Here is a 21,362-nt window from a genome sequence, read left to right as displayed (position 1 = left end):
AAGCTGACTGCAAGGGGTATGTCACATGTACACTTATTGACCAATAATACAATCACTTGGTTCCTGGTGAGAGCCCTGTGCGATCAACAACTTTTGACATGTCTGAACAACAATTCAAAAGTTATTTTTAATGACTTGTAACACTTTAAGCCCTAGACACATGACGTATGTCCGTCATGGTACCCTACCTGGTACTTAGCTTACCATGACATACATTTATGTCATGAACATAAGGCTGCGCTTACTTCTTGGTATCTGCTATCCTGTTATATTAGCTTCACATTGTCTACCCTGCTACTTGTTCTGGACTACATTGAAACAGTGACTTTGTTCTGCACATGTTGAATCAGTAAAGAGAGACAATTGTTCACTTTAAAAGGGAATTCTGGACAAAAATTATTAATGGCCTATCCACAGCACAGTCCATTAATAGTTGAAAGGAGGGGTGCAGATGTCTGGCACCCTTGCTAATCAGATCAACACAGCCACAGTGGCAGAAATAAATCTGGAAGCCTCAGCTCCGTACATTTCTTTGTAGTAGCCAAGCCCTATGGGCTCCATGCCTGTATGCATAAGCTCTTTTCACTTCCCTGATGACTAAGTTCAATCAATGTTAAGCCAAACTATAAATAAGTAAATAAGGGTTACATGGATTGGCCATGTGGTGCACATGAATTATTATGGAATGCTTACTTTTATATTCCATAAATAATCAATACATTTTTTAGTACTGATAGTCTTCAACTCTTCATACAAAGATGAGGATTTTTTTCTACTTGACTAGTTACTTTTGCATACCAATTGGCTTTTCAATATTCTCAATATGCCTAAGATTTACTTTTTATGACTTATGAATTATTTCAAGGCTGAATGCTTTATGTTTCTGAATATGACAATTTTCTAAAGGAAAATTATTATGAACCATCATTTATAGTTTTACCTTTGTGAGTGGTTAGGGATGAGTTGTTAAAAGAAAAAACACCAATAACACATTGGGCCATTAAAAACATGATATGTATATATTTTTCACTTTTATTTTCAAAACAACAATTGTTTGTGTTTCTGTGATTTTTAGAGATCGGTGAAATGATTTTCTGGGCTTCTCTATGAAGACTTTTTGGTAATATACATTATGCAAATAACACATGAGAAAATTGTGTTAAGATTTTCACTGCATCCCGCTGCAGAGATGGAAATGTAGCCAGACTAAATAAAGATTTATTTAATGAGCTTGTTAGTGCGATAGTTTAACTTATTACAGCAGTTCATGAGGCAGCAGTAAAACTAAAGAAATGTTTACTCTGCCAAAGCCACAGGAAAAAAGAACAACAAATCATCATTTACGAGAAGAAACTATATAAACAATATTGATTCTGTTAACTGGAATATGTGTGATTTCTACTGTGGTGTACAGCCACACAGGGTGGTGGGTATTCACTCACAGGGTAGTCACCACAGATAACAATAGGGTTAGAAGTGGGGGGCTCTTCGTCTTTAGGGTATGTTAACAATGCGGAATCTCCGTCCACGAGCGGAGATTCCATCGGGCAGCTGCTGCTGAAAATACTTCGGCAGTAGGACCGCGGGGCACTGTGCCATCACCATTGATGGCTATGCAGTACTTGCGGAATTCCGCTCAAAGAATGAACATGTTCTTTCTTCGCGCAGAACAATTTCAGCGGCACAGTGTGAACGTGTCTCGCGAAGACCCATTCAAACTGATGGTACTGTTCATCGCGCATAATTTTTCTCCCGGAATTCCGCGGGAATGCTGCATTGTGAACGTACCCTTAATGACATGCTGCACACTATTTTCAAATACAAGACCAGAATGTGTTTATTTTACTTCCCATACAGAGGGGTTCAGATGCTTGTTGGGGTGATGAGCATTGTCAGAGACTGCCCCCTATAACAGTCCAACACTTAAGTAGGTTCTAGCAACACAGGTTATACGCCCTGCTTAGGCCCAATGAGCAGGTGATGCAGGCTCTGGGCCATTACTGGGCCAAACAAAGGTTATGGGCAAAGCAGACTTAGATCAGATCGTGTTTAAAGTTCATAGTTCTTATCTTGTGGTTCTTACATGCTTTTAAGACCACACATCCTGTTACAACTGCTACATATTGTGGTTCTGAGTGACAATCACTGCCTGTGCCTGGCAGTAATATCCCCACTGTAACTTCTTTAGGGAAAGAAACCATCTCATAGTAGGTTCTCTAGCTTTCAGAGCTAGGATTTTGACCTCCCACAGGAATATAATACACTCACTTTGAAGGTGACCTGGCTCACAGGCTCATCCTTTTCTTGTAACCTACTAGTGTCTTATCCTTCAGTCAACACCAGAGTAGCAGTCATTATTTTGTTGTTACACCAACAAACTGTTCCATCATGAGGGGATCTTATATTACCGTTCCTTAGATTTAAAGGCAGTAGGAAGCTAATGTGACTGAGAAAGGCTTCATGATGCCTTAAAATCTAATCAGTGTTAATATGAGCTTCACATTACTGGTCCTTCCTGAGCAGACAGGAGGGGAGAGCAGAGATAGAAGCTCTGAGTATAACATGATGTCATAGTGATAGAACAAGGGAGAGAGCAGAGCTGATATGGAGATATAATGTAATTAACACTATGGCTAATTACATTATATCAGTAAGTTGCTTTAGTTTACTTTTTGACACCATTCCCAGGTTGTTTCTTTGGCTGAACAACCCCTTTTACATGCATCCAGTGGTTGCCACTTGACAGCAGAATACATTCCCCTCCTTGTTTGAGAATGAAGAAGAGGGATTGGTTTCAAAAGCACCACCCCTTGATTGGACAGATGCCCAGGGACAAAGTTCTGTAGCCACATGGCCACCTGTAAAATCCACCAGAACACTGCACCTGACTCCTACAGTCAGGGCCGGTTTTAGGCTTAGCGTGGCCCTAGGCTAAATCAAAAGTGGGGCCCAAAAAGTCGTAATAGTGCACTAACCAGATTTGCAGATTTTTGGTCACTTCAAATACCATAAAAATATCTAAAAAGCAATTGAAATGTCCCATCAAAATAAAAATGGTACCGATAAAAACTACAAATCAAAGTGCAAAAAAGGACCCTCATACATCCCCATATACAGAAAAATAAAAGAGTTATAGGGATCAGAATAGTACAATTTTATATTTTTGTATAGTTCCCCCACATTAGGTTGGCAGTATAGTTCTCCCATATTAGATTGGCAGTATAGTTCCCCCACATTAGGTTGGCTGTATAGTTCCCTCACATTAGGTTGCCAGTATAGCTTCCCAAGATTAGGTTGGCAGTATAGTTCCCCCACATTAGGTTGTAGTTCCCCCTCATTAGGTTGGCAGTATTGTTCCCCCCACATTAGGTTGTAGTTCCCCCACATTAGGTTGGCAGTATAGTTACCCCCGCATTAGGTAGGCAGTATAGTTCCCCCATATTAGATTGTTGTTCCCCCACATTAGATAGGCAGTATAGTTCCCCCACATTAGGTTGTAGTTCCCTCACATTAGGTAGGCAGTATGTCCCCCCACATTAGGTAGGCAGTATAGTTCCCCCACATTAGATTGTAGTTCCCCCACATTAGGTAGGCAGTATAGTTCCCCCACATTAGATTGTAGTTCCCCCACATTAGGTAGGCAGTATAGTTCCCCCACAATAGGTTGGCTGTATAGTCCCCCCACATTAGGTTGGCTATACAGTTCCCCCACATTAGGTTGTAGTTCCCCCACATTAGGTTGGCAATATAGTTCCCCCCACATTAGGTTGTAGTTCCCCCGCATTAGGTTGGCAGTATAGTTCCCCCACATTAGGTTGGCAGTACAGTTCTCCCACATTAGGTTGGCAGTACAGTTCCCCCACATTAGGTTGGCAGTACAGTTCCCCCACATTAGGTTGGCAGTACAGTTCCCCCATATTAGGTGCAGTACAGTTCCCCCACATTAGGTGCAGTACAGTTCCCCCACATTAGGTGCAGTACAGTTCCCCCACATTAGGTGCAGTACAGTTCCCCCACATTAGGTGTAGTACAGTTCCCCCACATTAGGTGAAGTACAGTTCCCTCACATTAGGTGCAGTATAGCTTCCCACATTAGGTGCAGTATAGTTCTCCACATTAGGTGTAGTATAGTTCCCCCACAGTGTATGGCTGGATGCTGTATGTCTGTGTACTGCCCAACTTCAGTGTTCTGAAGATGACGTGCTGCCAGTTGGTGCTGGTGACTTACCATGCTGGCCGGTGTGCGTCCTCCTTGTCGATGCTCCGCTGCTATGGGCGCATGCACGGGATGTCAGTGCGCTGCCTCCCGGCGGCCCCTGCATTTTTTAAGTTAACACGGGGGCTGCCACAGAAAGGTAACCGGGACATCCTTGTGTCCCGATAAGATCTTTCGGGACACAGGGATGTCCAGAATGTGACGGGGGGCCCCTATGGGCTGCTCAGTGGCAGCCACGGATCCCCCCCTGGGCTTGATTAGGCCTATGCTGAGCAGCTGGCAGGGGGCCCTAGGGAATTGCCTGGTTTGCCCCGCCCTAACGCCGGTCCTGCCTACAGTGCCCATCTCTGTGTGAGTACTGTGGATTAGGGGTCGGCCGATATCGTTTTTTAGGGCTGATACTGATAATCAGTGGAGGTTAGGGCCGATAGCCGATAACTTATACCGATATTCCGATATAAGTTATCGGCTATTTATCCCCCTGCGACACCGCTGCAGATCATTGATTTAAAGTGGGCACTTTAAATCAATGAACTGCAGTGGCTTTTGCGGTGCCATTGACCGCCGCCGCCACCCACTTCTCTCCCCCTGCCTGTCCGGGGGTCCTTAGTTCTATCACCGCTCCGTGCCCCCTACCGCCCTACCGCACCGCGCCACGTCGCACTCCCCACCGCACCGCCCCGGCCCCATTGCCTCCCCCATCCCCGGTTTTATAATTACCTGTTCCCGGGGCCCGGAGTCCCCTCTACAGCTCTGGTGGCGTCCTCCTGAGCTGTCACTGTGCTCAATGACGGTGACGTCACGTCACTTGTCATTGCGCACAGCATAACGTAGGACGCAGCAGGAGCCAGAAGTAGCGTGGGCCCCGGGAACAGGTAATTATAAAACCGGGGATGGGGAGGCAATGGGGCCGGGGCGGTGCGGTGGGGGGTGCGACGCGGTGCGGCGGGTCGGGGGGGGGGTGCTCGGTCACGGTGCGGTGGTTTGGGCATTATCGGCTTATCGGCAAGGTAATTGCCGATACCGATAATGCCCAAAATCGTGATTATCGGACAATAATATCGGCCAAACCGATAATCGGTCGATCCCTACTGCGGATATCCAATTGAATGTCACAAAGGCATTTCAAGTGCACAGCCGTACGGTATTCTACCCATAGTCTATTGTCATTTGTACCCAATTTTGTATTATAGCTATGGTCAGAAGAATGATGTGAGTTGAGGATCACTTCAACCTCTTTCCCTACAAGGTTTAATTATTACTCTGATAGATTTACAATTGTGAAGCTGCCATCTGGTATAATAGATGTGTAAATTATTTTTTTTCTATTTTATCTCATTGGTTCTCCAGATCAGTTGTCATCGCAAGCAGCAGTGATTTTATCTACAATCACAATTACATAGTACCATAACTTGCTAAACATGTCAATAATTTTAAAATTAATACTTATGAGTTTTCTACACTGCATGTGTAAAAGCACACGAGATAGAACTGGGTTAACTGGCCTAAATGAATGCAGGTTATTTTTAGTTTTTAGCTGTCATTTCAGAGATCCCCATGGGAATTATTTACTCATTTTCAAACCAAACTAACACAATTCAAAATGTAATACGTTGCTGACAAGATGAAAAGCAGATAGAAAGTTCAGCAACTTTTAGTGAATTGTAAAACAAGATAATGAGAAATTGAAAAGAACCAATCTGGCCCAGATTGGTCATAGGACACATTCGCAGGGCCATCCAGTCCGGGACGCATTTAACTATAAACACTTCTAATGTTGCGCTTGTAATTAAATGTGGCATTTGGCTGTTTGACAGAGAAAAGAACTTTGGCTCCTGACCATGTTAATTATGGTCCTGGCCACTTGTGTTATTCAGACAGCCACCAGAGACCGAATATCTCTACCTCTGCGCTCTGGCATATGTGACATCATCATCATTTTGGCAGAGCACAGACCGGAGAATAGAAGGAAATCAGGGGCCATGTCATGGACAGAGTGGGAGCCAGTGGGAGTATTACGTACAGGGGCTGCTAATATTGTCTACGGGGGTTGGGGGGGGCTAATGATACTTCCTACAAGGGGGTTGCTGCTATACATAGGAGGCTATTGGGTACAGGGGGCCTACCCACAAGCACAACTATCAATCTACTACTTATAGGGGGCTGCGACTTTATGCAGGAGGCCACTATCTAATACTTATAGGGGGCTGCTTGTACATACAATGGGGGACTATCTATTACTTATAGGGGGTTGCTGCTACATACAGGGAGTGAATAGTTGCTACTTATAGGGTGCTGCTACTGCCTACAGGGGGCTTCTATCTAAAGGGGGACCTTACTACAGGGGACACCTATCTACTAATTGTAGGGGGCAACTATCTTCACGAGGACAGATAGGATATACTTACTCAGGGAGCCTGCATAATGGGGATACTACATGAAGGGACCTGTCTACCTACTAGAACAGCCTAACTACCCAATGGGGGATCTACCTACTCCTCCCCACCCACTTAGCTACCTACTCTGCTGTGTGGGACACCAAGGGGGGAGATTTATTACTGTTTGGGACACTGTGTATGCTGGAAAGTGCAGAGCCTAAAATGTTTTTCTGGAAGGTTCAATGGAGATGAGTCGTGACTGAAAGAAATCCTCATGACAGTCTGGGTCACTAGTGGTATGTCTCTTTGAGTTGTCTTCGGCCATCAGGTTGTTAAAATCTTATTTATTTATTTCTTAGGTCGATTCACAGCTTTTTTTAATGTTGTGCTGTTAATTTATAATGCTGTTAGATAAATGCAACAGTGGCCAAAGATGTTGAGACAGCAGTGGAGCTGTTGCTGCCAGTGCAGACTGACAACAGCAACTTGGAGTGTTAAAGGTTTTTTTTTTTCCAACTCACAATGTTATCTCCTATCCACAGGATAGGGCATAGCTATCTAATCGCGGGGTCTCTGTGAACTCGAGAACTGGGGCTCAAGTCTCCTGTTAGAATGGAGCGGTGGGTCATGCATGCATGCTCCTGCTCCATTCAATCTCTACATTGTTCAGCTATCTCCATGGCCCCTATAGAGAATCAATTGAGCAGCAGTGTGCAGAGTGACTACTGTTTCATTCTAATAGAAGAGTCAGGTCCCAGCTAGACCCCCTGTGGTCAGATAGGTCCAGGAACTATTAATAGCATTCAGAATATTGGGCAGGCTAGATGGGCCAAATGGTTCTTCTCTGCTGACACATTATATGAATATATATATATATATGATAAGGAAAGCAGAAAAGGCAGGAGAGCTTCCGTGGAAAATCGGGACATCAAACAGGGCGCAGGACTTGGTGTAAACTCATTTTATTCTTGAAGGGAGCACCCTTCAAGAATAAAATCAGTTTACACCATGTCCTGCACCCTGTTTGATGTCCCAATTTTCCACGGAAGCTCTCCTGCCTTTTCTGCTTTCCTTATCCTTTGTACTATTGCCGGTTTTCATGTCCAGGAATCCTGGAGGGACCCATTGGCAGCGGTCTTACTACCAATATATGCTCCAACAGATGTTATGCTCTCAGCATAACACCAAGAGGTAAGGGGCCATCCTCACGGATCCCTTTTTTCTCTTCAGTTTATCCACATTATCCCTGGTAATCCGCAGGGATTATGCACCTTTCTCTCTTTTTTCTTTTTCTTTTTTGTAATATATATATATATATATATATATATATATATATATATCTTTATATATATACAGTAATTATTAAGCTCCTTAGCTTCCTCTATTGACAAATGCAGACAACAAAATTTCATGCATTGCTGGGTGCATGCTTTGGATATAGAGCTTTGTATTGCTGCACAAAGCCGTGACAACTATAAAGAATCCCTTGGAACACAATGTTCGATCTTAAAATCACATAAAGTTAACCCCTTAGGCTGGGTCTCCACTGAGTTTTTTGCAGTGTTTTTTTGTCCAATAAAACGCCAGAAAAAAACTCCAGAAAAACTGCCCTGCATTCATTGCTTTTTTTCTGGCATTTTTTCTTGCGTTTGAGGCTTTATGTGGAAATAGCTTTTTTTTTTTGCACTTTGTTTCTTTTTTGGTACCCTTTGTTGGGTACTAAAAATAAAAAAATAAAAAAGGATGCTGTAGGGATGTTAAAAAAAGGATGTTTTTAATAATGTGTTTAATTAAGTGTATTTGTGTTTTTTTTTTTACTTTTTAACCTTTTATTTTTTACATTTTTCAGGTAGTACTACTACTCCCATCATGGAACACACTGTTCCATGGTAGGAGTAGTAGTACTTTGACTCACTGTCAGATCGCCCGGCTGTCACATTTGTCAGCCGCGGCGATCCTCCTGTGTACTGTATAGGCTGGTCGCTCTTCTCTGGTCCCCTGTACTGCCGTATATTTACTAATATTCATATTTCCCGCTGAGATGTTATTGGCCAGAGGGTTCTAGCCAATCACAAATGTCTGGTAAATATGAATATTTGTAAATATACAGCAGTACAGGGGACCAGAGGAGAGCGGCCAGCCTATACAGTATACTGGAGGATCGCCACGGCTGACAAATGTGACAGCCAGGGCGATCTGACAGTGAGTCAAAGTACTACTACTCCTATCATGGAACAGTGTGGTCCATGCTGGGATTAGTAGTACTACCTAAAAATGAATAAAAAACTTAAAGACACTCACATACACTATATTTTTATAATTGTCTGATACATTTTAGTGCCCTTCCCACCCACATAAATTGCTTACTGTTTCAAAATTAAATACAATTTCTTTATAAAAATATACATTTCGTTAGATACAATTTTTTCTAACACTAATGTATATTTTTTATAATTTTTTTTGTTACCCTATGAAATTTAAATAAAAAAGGTATCTCCCTCACTTTTTTGGATCGCTAAAGTCCAAAAAAGATTAAAAACCGCCTGCAAAAACGCCAAAGTTAAAACCCACATAGCGCTTTTCTTTGCGTTTTTTCACTCCCATAGACTTCTATGGGGAAAAAACGCGTTGTTTTTGCGAAAAAAACGCCAGACCCTCAGCAAGCAGACGTTTTTGAAATCCAGCGTTTTTGACCAAAATCACAAAAAAAACGCCAAAAGGATAAAAAAAAAATGCCAAACTCAAAAATGCCAAGTGGATAAGGGGTTTTGCAGTTTCCTATAGACTTACAGCTAACATCTCGCCGCAGCGTTTTTTCACCCAAAAAAATGACATGCGGCAAAATGGGCGTTTTAACAGCGTTTTTGCGAAAAATGGAGACCCGGCCTTAAGGACTCAGGGTTTTTCCATTTTTGCATTTTCATTTTTTCCTCATCACCTTCTAAAAATCATAACGCTTTCAATTTTGCACCTAAAATTCCATATTATGCTTCTTTTTTGCGCAACCAATTCTACTTTGCAGTAACATTAGTCATTTTACCAAAATATCCACGGTGAAGCGGGGAAAAAAATTAATTGTGCGACAAAATTGAAGAAAAAATGCAATTTTTGTATCTTTTGGGGGCTTCCGTTTCTACGCAGTGCATTTTTCGTTAAAAAGTACATCTTATCTTTATTCTGTAGGTCCGTATGATTATAATAATACCCTACTTATACAGGTGTGATTTTATATTACTTAAAAAAAAAACATTACTACATGCAGGAAAATGTATAAGTGTTACGCCTAGCGCTCCGGGTCCCCGCTCCTCCCCGGAGCGCTCACGGCGTCTTTCTCCCTGCAGCTCCCCGGTCAGTCCCGCTGACCGGGAGCGCTGCACTGTCATGGCCGTTGGGGATGCGATTCGCACAGCGGGACGCGCCCGCTCGCGAATCGCATCCCAGGTCACTTACCCGTTCCCGTCCCCTGCTGTCATGTGCTGGCGCGCGCGGCTCCGCTCTCTAGGGCGCGCGCGCGCCAGCTCCCTGAGACTTAAAGGGCCAGTGCACCAATGATTGGTGCCTGGCCCAATTAGCTTAATTGGCTTCCACCTGGTCCCTGACTATATCTGACCTCCTCCCATGCACTCCCTTGCCGGATCTTGTTGCCCTTGTGCCTAGTGAAAGCGTTTTGTGTGTCTAAAGCCTGTGTACCAGAACTTCTGCTATCCACCCTGACTACGAACCTTGCCGCCTGCCCCCGACCTTCTGCTACGTCCGACCTTGCTTCTGTCTTCTCCCTTGTACCTCGCCTATCATTAGCAGTCAGAGAGGTGAGCCGTTGCTAGTGGATACGACCTGGTCACTACCGCCGCAGCAAGACCATCCCGCTTTGCGGCGGGCTCTGGTGAAAACCAGTAGTGACTTAGAACCGGTCCACTAGCGCGGTCCTCGCCAATCCCTCTCTGGCACAGAGGATCCACTACCTGCCAGCCGGCATCGTGACAGTAGATCCGGCCATGGATCCCGCTGAGGTCCCTCTGCCTTATATCTCTGATATCACCACGGTGGTCGCCCAGCAATCCCGACAGATCGCCCATCTAACCCACCAGCTGTCGGAAATGTCCACCATTGTGCACCAACTTCAGTCGCAACTTCAGCAGCAATCATCTCCTCCGCCAGCTCCTGCACCCCTTCCGCAGCGAGTGGCCACTCCTAGCCTCCGCCTGTCCTTGCCGGACAAATTTAATGGGGACTCTAAGTTTTGCCGTGGCTTTTTTTCGCAATGTTCCCTGCACATGGAGATGATGTCGGACCAGTTTCCTACTGAAAGGTCTAAGGTGGCTTTCGTAGTCAGCCTTCTGTCTGGAAAAGCCCTGTCATGGGCCACACCGCTCTGGGACCGCAATGACCCCGTCACTGCCTCTGTACACTCCTTCTTCTCGGAAATTCGAAGTGTCTTTGAGGAACCTGCCCGAGCCTCTTCTGCTGAGACTGCCCTGCTGAACCTGGTCCAGGGTAATTCTTCCGTTGGCGAGTACGCCATACAATTCCGTACTCTTGCTTCTGAACTATCCTGGAATAATGAGGCCCTCTGCGCGACCTTTAAAAAAGGCCTATCCAGCAACATTAAAGATGTTCTGGCCGCACGAGAAACTCCTGCTAACCTGCATGAACTCATTCATCTAGCCACTCGCATTGACATGCGTTTTTCTGAGAGACATCAAGAGCTCCGCCAGATAAAAGACTTAGATCTCTGGACACCTCTCCCACAGTCTCCACTGCAATCTGCGCCTAGGCCTCCCGCCGAGGAAGCCATGCAAGTGGATCGGTCTCGCCTGACCCTGGAAGAGAGGAATCGCCGTAAGGAAGAGAATCTTTGTCTGTACTGTGCCAGTACCGAACATTTTTTGGTGGATTGCCCTATCCGTCCTCCACGTCTGGGAAACGCACGCTCGCACCCAGCTCTCGTGGGTGTGGCGTCTCTTGATGCTAAGTCGGCTTCTCCACGTCTCACGGTGCCTGTACGGATTTCTACTTCAGCCAGCTCTTCCCTCTCAGCCGTGGCCTGCCTGGACTCTGGTGCCTCTGGGAATTTTATTCGGGAGTCCTTGGTGAATAAATTCCGCATTCCGGTGACCCGTCTTGTCAAGCCACTCCACATTTCCGCGGTCAACGGAGCCAGGTTGGATTGCACCGTGCGTTACCGCACGGAGCCCCTCCTAATGTGCATCGGACCTCATCACGAGAAAATTGAATTTTTGGTCCTTCCCAATTGCACTTCCGAAATTCTCCTTGGACTACCCTGGCTTCTACACCATTCCCCAACCCTGGACTGGTCCACTTGGGAGATCAAGAGTTGGGGTCCCTCTTGTTCCAAGGACTGCCTTAAACCGGTTCCCAGTACTCCCTGCCGTGACCCTGTGGTTCCTCCTGTATCCGGTCCCCCTAAGGTCGTTAGGGACTCTGCCTGCCACAGAAAATGCCTCTCCCCCCCTCCCAGTCCCTTCAGGCAAGCCTCTGTGTCCCCTCATGGCTCCCGTCCTTGTGTCTCCCTGCCCCGTGCCAAGCTTCACCCTCTGCCCTCCCTCCCCATTCCTACTCCTGCTGTACTGCCTGCCATTGAGGAAACCATCCATTCCTTCCCGGTGTCCTCATCCCAGGGGAGGCAGTCACCGGACAAAAAAAAGGGGAGACCTAAGGGGGGGGGTACTGTTACGCCTAGCGCTCCGGGTCCCCGCTCCTCCCCGGAGCGCTCACGGCGTCTTTCTCCCTGCAGCTCCCCGGTCAGTCCCGCTGACCGGGAGCGCTGCACTGTCATGGCCGTTGGGGATGCGATTCGCACAGCGGGACGCGCCCGCTCGCGAATCGCATCCCAGGTCACTTACCCGTTCCCGTCCCCTGCTGTCATATGCTGGCGCGCGCGGCTCCGCTCTCTAGGGCGCGCGCGCGCCAGCTCCCTGAGACTTAAAGGGCCAGTGCACCAATGATTGGTGCCTGGCCCAATTAGCTTAATTGGCTTCCACCTGGTCCCTGACTATATCTGACCTCCTCCCATGCACTCCCTTGCCGGATCTTGTTGCCCTTGTGCCTAGTGAAAGCGTTTTGTGTGTCTAAAGCCTGTGTACCAGAACTTCTGCTATCCACCCTGACTACGAACCTTGCCGCCTGCCCCCGACCTTCTGCTACGTCCGACCTTGCTTCTGTCTACTCCCTTGTACCTCGCCTATCATCAGCAGTCAGAGAGGTGAGCCGTTGCTAGTGGATACGACCTGGTCACTACCGCCGCAGCAAGACCATCCCGCTTTGCGGCGGGCTCTGGTGAAAACCAGTAGTGACTTAGAACCGGTCCACTAGCGCGGTCCTCGCCAATCCCTCTCTGGCACAGAGGATCCACTACCTGCCAGCCGGCATCGTGACAATAAGTTTAAAATTTTCATTTTCTGACCCCTATAACTTTTTTAATTTTTGGTGTACGGGCTGGTATGAGGGCTCATTTTTTGTGCTGTGATCTTAAGTTTTTATCGGTACCATTTTTATATTGATCGGACTTTTTGATCGCTTTTAATTCATTTTTCATGATATAAAAAGTGACCAAAAAATATGCTATTTTGGACTTTGGAATGTTTTTGCGCGTACACCATTAACCATGCGGTTTAATTAACTATATATTTTTATAGTTCGGACATTTTCACTCGCGGCAATACCATATATGTTCATTGTTATTTTTATTTACACAATTTTTTTTTTTTTTATTATTGGAAAAGGGGAGTGATTATTACTTTTTTTAGGAAAGGGGTTAAATGATCTTTATTAACTTTTTTTTCACACTTTTTTTTGCAGTGTAATAGCCCCCCCTAGTGGCTATTACACTGCACATACCGATCTCATACACAGATCATTGCTGTGCATTGACACGGAAAAGACCAGTGTTATCGCCGGTCGATTGCTCAAGCCTGGATTTCAGGCTTGGAGGAATCAAACGCCGCTCAGACGCGACGGGGGCAGGTAAGGGGACCTCCGCTCGCGTTCTAGCTGATCGGGACATCGCGATTTTACCGCAATGGTCCCGATCAGCCCCACTTAGCTGCCGGGAAGCGTTTACTTTCATTTTAGATGTGTTGATCAACTTTGAACGCCACATCTAAAGGGTTAATAGCGTGTGGCACAAAGATCGGTGCTGCACGCTATTAGCCCAGGGTCCCGGCTGTCATAAGCCGCCGGGAGCGACCCGGTATGACGCGGGGTCATGGCGTGACCCGCGTTATATAACGGGCGCACGGCGTACAGGTACGCCCAGCTTCCTTAAGAGGTTAAAAGATGAAAATAACTGTATGAACTATTCAAAGAAAGCTCTTTATTTTTTCCTCCTTGCCTTCTAATTGACACCACTATAACATTTTCCACCTACAGAGCCATATGAGGACTTGTTTTTTGCTACACCAATTGTACTTTGCAATGCTCTCACCCATTTTACCACCAAATCTATGGTGAAACAAGAACAAAAAAAAAATTGTGGGGCAAAACAAAATAAAAATATCTTTAAAAAAAAAAACATTTTGTAACTTTTGACGGCTTCCGTTTCTAGCGTTCTTCAAGCGGCCATACCACATATGTTCATTTCTATTTTTGTTTGCATTATTTTATTTAAAAAATGGTCAAAGGCGGCTTTCCGAACCTCTTTCCCTTCGAAATAGAAGGGGAATGAGACATTATACACAGGAATATTAATACTGACACATTATATGCTATTATTAATCTGGGATTTTTTTTTCTCTTTGTGGTGATTACTAAGGTACATCTATGTAACAGTTGATTGTTTTGCAAATCTTGATAGAGTGAACCTCTCTTTGGCTGTAGAAGGGCAATAGAGGCGGCAAAGAATACGTGGCAAGAATGCCACCTAAAGTCCTGCTTAGGAGATCAGGGGGTGGTTCCCCGACCAAAGAAAAGGGAGCTAGTGGCAAATTAGATAAAATGTGGAAATCACCAGCTCACGGCATTAAAACAAGAACTCAAAAAGACCTCTCACCAGGGAAGTCAGGATCACGATACTCAGTATTAGAGGTGGAGGAAATAGATGATAGATAAGTAGATACAGGACCCCAAAATCAATTATTGGAAGAGATTTTGGGCGGAGTTAATAAATCTAACCAGTCAATTGAAGAATTGAACAAGCAGATGGGTACGGTGACCTCTGAGATTTCACTTATACGACATGACAGAGAGAGAATCAGTGAGTTAGAGGGGAACGCACCGATAATTGAAAAGAGGATAAGTCAGCTAGAGGGAGAAGTGGTAAGCTTAAGGAAAGATAATACCACCATCAGAGATAAACTCACAGATTTAGAAGATAGGTCCAGGCGAAGTAATGTAAGAATAGTTGGACTTCAAGAGGGAATAGTGGGGGAGGAGTCAATGCAAATTTTTTGTACTAAGTGGTTGAAGGAGGTAATAGGGGAGGAACATCTTACCCAGAGGTTCGGTATCGAGCGGGCGCATAGAGTTCCGAGGAAAACTCCTCCGCCGGGAGGACCCTCTAGAACAATTCTTATTAAAGTTTTCTCCTCCCAGGACAGAGACACGACCTTAAAAAGAGCAAGAGAGATAGGGAATCCCAAACACAATGGTCACAAGGTATTTCTGTACCCAGACTTCTCCTGGGAGACCCAGAGAAAAAGAGCATCCTTCAGGCAGATTAAGAGGAGGCTAAGGTCTGCTGGGGTGCCCTTCTCTTTGTTATTTCCGACAAGGTTAAGAATAGAAAAAAAGGGGAAGGTTATAATATGCGGAACCTCTCCGGAAGCGTCGGGTTGGATGAACGAAGAAGGTATTCCATGAATTCCATGAATATATATCGTGATTGGGCAGCAGAGGGTTGTCCCATGAATTCCATCCTGGGGAGATTGGGGTGCGGGGGGGGGAGAGCGGTTGGAGCTTCACATGGTGAGAGATGCATGGTAGAATTACGGTGTGTTGTGGGGGGAAGGGGATGGGGGGGCAGGGAGGGGGGATAGGGGGGTTTGGAAGGGATTGCCCAAGGAGGAAGAGGTTTTTTTATTTTTTTCTTCCCTGAGTTATGACTAATCTTAAATTATTAGTGTGGAATGTGCGCGGTATGGCGGATCAGATAAAGAAGCGCGCTATTTTTTATTCTATTCAAGACTACCTCCCCGCAATAGTATGTTTGGTGGAGACACATAGGTCAAGGGATGAGCCAATCTTGCAAAGGAAATGGACTAAGGAAGAGTACCACTCTAGATTCTCTACATACTCCTCTGGAGTGTCTATATATATATAAACAGGAAGGTACAGTTTGAGACCAAGGATGTTAAGATTGACAAGTACGGGAGGTATATATTTCTTTACGGGCTATGGGAATCTAGTACTATTATCTTGGCATTTATTTATATCCCCGCACCTTTTAAAATAGATATTTTGAGGGACCGTGTCACATACTGTGAAAATTACACTCATATGGCGCTTTGGGTTACAGGGGATATGAACAATGTAATAGACCCCGCTAAAGATAGATTTAGACTGGGCAAAAGAGTTGGAGGGAAGGATACTGCCTTAGCAAGATTCTGCAGAGAGATGAATTGGTCAGACGCATGGCGTATACTTAACCCTGAGGTACGACAATATTCATGTTTTAGTACTTCCTATGATACGGCCTCTCGCATTGATTTGTGCTTGTCCAATAGGGGCGCTATGGCCTGGACTAATTAGGTAAAGTACAAATGTAGAACTATATCGGATCACTGCCCAGTGATGGTTGAGATCGGCGACAAAAAAAAAAAAACGGGACTAGACCGGAGTTCCGACTCAACCCCCATTGGATAAAGGTGATAGGGGACCAGGATTGGTTCACCAGGGAATTGGACGCCTTTTTGGAGACCAACCAGAATTCGGCAAGTTCTGACATTATCTGGGAATCCATGAAGGCATATTTGAGAGGCCTGTACATAGGGAGGGTGAAGAAAAAGAAAAAGGAGTTTACGGAAGAAGAACAAAGGTTTAGTAGCAAAGTGGTTGCGTTAGAGACAAGGCTAGAAGATATGGAGGAAGACGAACAGCTGATCCAACTCAAAGTGGCATTACGTAGAGCAGATAACAGCATAACAACTGATAAGGATGAGATTGGCCAAATGGCTAGCTCATTCTTTTCTGAATTATACACAGGGGGAAGCGCAAATGGGGAAGAGGTAATAGAATTTTTGAAGAAGATAAGCATCCCAGATTTAAGGAAAGAAGAGAGAGATTGGTTGGAAGAACCACTCACGCTCCAAGAGATCAAAGAGGCTTTAGGTTGAATTCAAGGGAATACATCCCATGGATCTGACGGTATCCCATTTCAAATATATAGGGAATATTCATAATTTCTACTCCCTAAGCTGCTGGGGACATTTAATGAATCCTGGAGGGGGGGGGGGGGGCTACCTAAATCTATGTGCCAAGCTAACATCATTTTAATTAGGAAAAAAAGATAAGGACCCTTTAGACCTGGGCTCATATCGCCCTATATCCCTGATAAATACGGACATAAAAATAATAGCAAAAGCCCTGGCGAGAAGATTAAATAGGGTTATTAGTGCAATGGTAGGTAATGAACAGGGCGGCTTTATGGCTGGATGGACGGTACATGACAACATCCACCAGGTCTATGAGGCAATACAAAGGGAAGCCCGGGGACCCCGCTCCATCCTGTCGTTGGATGCTACAAAGGCCTTCGACAGGGTGGAGTGGGGATACCTCTGGGAAGATTTGAAGAGAATGGGCGTGGGACTTCCTTTCAAGTTAAGCAGAGGCACAAGACAGTAATGCCCCCTCTCACCATTATTGTTTATAATTTATATTGAGCCCCTGGCAGCATTGATAAGAGGGAGTGATTTGTTTGAAGGCTTTGGAGTAGATGGGACATCAAATAAATTACTACTTTTTGCAGATGATATTTTGCTTTTTGTTACTCATCCGCAAGGGAAAATCCCTCAGATCATGAAAGTATTTGATGATTTTTCTCTTCTATCTGGACTAGAAATAAATTGGAATAAATCCATATTAATGCCACTAGATGAGGACATTAGTGGAATGGAGGGTAAACTAAAAGTACTAAAAAAGTCATAATGCTTTTCCTATTTAGGGTCCAAGATAGCAGCCTCAAATGACAAATTTCTTGTTAATAATCTTCGCCCATAACTCAAAAATCTGGAAAAAAGAGTAGAAATATGGATCAAGATGCCATTTTCAATGTCAGAAAGGATAGCTATAGTAAAGATGGTAGTCCTCCCCCAGATGCTTTTTGTCCTTGGAGCCTCACCAATGTGGATAGGCTCCTCATGGTTTCGGAAAATGGAAGTGATCTTGGGTAGGCTCCTATGGGGCAGGAAAAGAGTCTGCCTGAAATATAAACAATTTATGGCACCATGGGAGAAAGGGGGGTTGGGCCTTCCCAACTTTCTCATTTACTTCTTGGCATCACAGTTAGTGCGGATATTAAATTGGAAAGAGTTGAGGTTCCTGGGAGCAGCGGTAAAGAGGACAAAGAGGGACAGTATATGCGAGGTACTGGAATCAGATGAATTTACAGTTAACAACATGAGTAATAGTACTTTGATGGATAAATTCAAAAAAGTTTGGACTAAGATCAAAAAAATTTTGCACATTAAACACAATCTGGGAATCACCCCTTTATGGGATAATAAGAAATTGCAAGAATTAGTAAGGTGTGAAGCTAGTTTTTGGGTTAAGAAAGGGATAAAACGTATGGAGCAGATGTTTGAAGGAGGGAAACTACATTTATTTGAACACTTTAAGAGTAATTATGGACTGCACGATAGAGACTGGCTATACTATTGGCAGATTAGTCATGCAGTTAGTAATTCCAGTAATAAAGGTTTATTTAACACAACACCATAGTATGTTAGAGGCATTGATACAAATAGATCACATTAAGAAAAAGGGATTATCAATTTTATATAAAAAATTAAACATGATTGTTGGGATAGACAGAATAAATAAAATTAAAGGTAAATGGGGTGGGATATTGAGCCATCTACCAGAGGGTAGTTGGAACAATATAGCTGGGAATATTATTAAGGTTTCCCTATGTATGGAACATAGAATCACTCAATTTAAAATACTGTATATGACTCACTACTCACCATTACATCTTTATTAGATAGGGGTAAAAACCTTGGCACAATGTGTGAAGTGTGGACAAGAGGAAGCAGATTATTTACATAGTTTCTGGTCCTGTGTGAAAGTCTCTAACTTTTGGGAATTAGTGTTTGAGGAAGTTGAGAAGAAAACATCTTTGCAAATTCCTTGCACTATTGAATTTAACCTCCTAGGACTTATGGTGGATATGGGTAAACATGAGGGTATGATGCAGAGAGTTATATTTTCTGCGAGATTGGTTATCTTGAGGAATTGGATATCTCCGGATGGACCACCGATAGGAGAATGGAAAAGAGGGATTGATCAGATAAAGAAGAGGGAATACAGGTGGAAAAAAAGCAAGGGAGGTGGAAAGGAATGGCACAAAATATGGAAAGATTGGCACTGAGGAAATACTGCTTTGCAAATCCCTTTTTTTTCCTTTAATTTTATTTATTTATTTTAATTTTTTTTTTAATTTTCCCCCTCCTTGGGCAGGGTGGGGGAGGGAGGGTGAAGTGGGAGGAGGGGTGGGGGGGGACAGAGGGGGAAAATAATCACTTTACGATTTTCTTTTTTCTGCAAATTTGATGTATTGATATGGTCTTATGGATTGTTATAAAATAATGTATTTATGTAACAATCGCATTAGTTAAATTGTATAATATAATTTGTAAAATAAAAATATATATAAAAAGAAATGGTCAAAGGAGATTGATTCAAACTTGTATTAGGGAAAGGACTTAATCACATTTATTACTTTATTTTTATTTTTATTTTATTCACTATTTTTTAGTCCCCATAGGTGACTATTACCTGCAGTCTTTTGATTGCATATACTGATCAATACTGATCTACTATGATCGGTGATGACTAGGATTAGCCATGGATCCTGAGGAGCCATGGCTCCTGAGGGTACTTCATAGAGCAGCAGCAGACGCATGGCATACATTTATGCCCTGTGACCTTAAGGAGTTAATCATTAAAAGTTATGTTTTATGGGTCGTGTGACAGTGATTTAACTGTATAAACTGTTTAAAAAAAAAAAAAAACGTGAGTATTAAGCTCAGCATGATATAGATCATTACTGACAGCTAAAACCCTTGTGAAAAATGTGGATTTTACAGTAGAACTTCTGGCATTGATTTAATGTATGACGTTTACCGTGCAGGCAAAAGGCTATTAGATTAGAAGGAGAAATATACACGTGTCAAGCAGTTTATTTAGCTCAAGACCTGCTTAGATTTGAATGTGTTCTGTATCCGGTATGTGCTTTCTATTTATTAGCCCTTAGTTTACTCCACTTCTGCTCTCTCATATCTCCTCCCTAACCTTTCGTGCATAATTTTCCTGCCTCCCCGGAGAAAGTGATTGTGATGGATTCTTCAGAACCATCTGCTCTGCTTGTTAGGCTCTTAATTAACAAGTAATTACCCGCTTAATATTCACAGTGCTGGCTGCAACAACTCCATCCGGAAGCACGTTTTACCGACAGAAAGGGTTAACTTCAAATCGCTCACCTTAACCGCATCATCCATGTTTGTTTTGTCATGGGGTATCTGTGAGGTCACGGGAGGATACACAGAGCAGCGAGTTTTCAAGGATTCTTAAGAACAGGTGAGCAGAGTCTCGGTTAGGCTTAATGAAGGAAGCTGAGCCAATTCTCAACTCCACACTAAATGGCAGACACACTCCAGTTGTTAATGGACGCTGGCAGGGAATCCACAGCTTGGAGAAATACAAGTGTCTAATTAGATTGCCTTAGAGAGGCTTCTGTGATATAAAACATCAGCAAGAGCTGCAAATATGTTTGTTTGTGTGCAGTTTTGACTGTTTTTCTGCAGGGCAAATCCTCAAAATGGCAACGTATTGATGAAATAAGGGAGCCAGGGTGACATGGGTAGTGGCAAAGTCTGGCTAAGGATCAAACAAACAAACATAGCAGCTTTTCCATGCCAGGTGTGACCATTCCCTTGCCTCCACTGCATGGATGTATAATAGCGCAAAACAGTTTACATTGGCATTCATTTACAGTAATATGTTTTTTTTTTTTATCTATATCTAGAGTAAATGGTTGTTATAGCTAAGTCCAATTTTTTAAAGCTATTGTTGTTATAAAGACTAGCAAAAAACCTATAAATGTATACAATTACTAAACACTTGAAAACTAATTCTGTTAAATAAAATAACAATAATAATTATGATGAGGACTTTGGGAGCTTTAAAGTTAAGCATTAAAGTTCTTATTCCTCCCAGTACTTGTCAGCTGCTGTATGCTACAGAGGAAGTTGTTTAGTTCTTTTCCGTCTGACAACAGTACTCTGCTGACACAAAAACGTTTTTAAGCGTACTGGAGCGCATTGTCCTCCCCTCATAGGTGCATACCACATATGTACATCTAAGTGGTGTACTATTTGTTCCTTATAAAGTCTCAAGGGCCTAGATACTGTGAAAGGATAGCCAAAAGTACTCATGGGCTGGTGTACTACATATACTTTTTTAAATATACTGTAGCACATTTTTCTGCCCTCATAAGTGCATACCACACACGTATATATAAGTGGTGTATAATTGTGTTCCTGATAAAGTCTTAAGGGCCTAGTTACTGTAAAAGGCCAGCCAAAAGTACACACTTG

Source organism: Hyla sarda, chromosome 10 (genome assembly GCF_029499605.1).
Source record: "Hyla sarda isolate aHylSar1 chromosome 10, aHylSar1.hap1, whole genome shotgun sequence".
NCBI classification, from domain to species: Eukaryota; Metazoa; Chordata; class Amphibia; order Anura; family Hylidae; genus Hyla; species Hyla sarda.
This window is presented reverse-complemented; position numbering follows the sequence as displayed.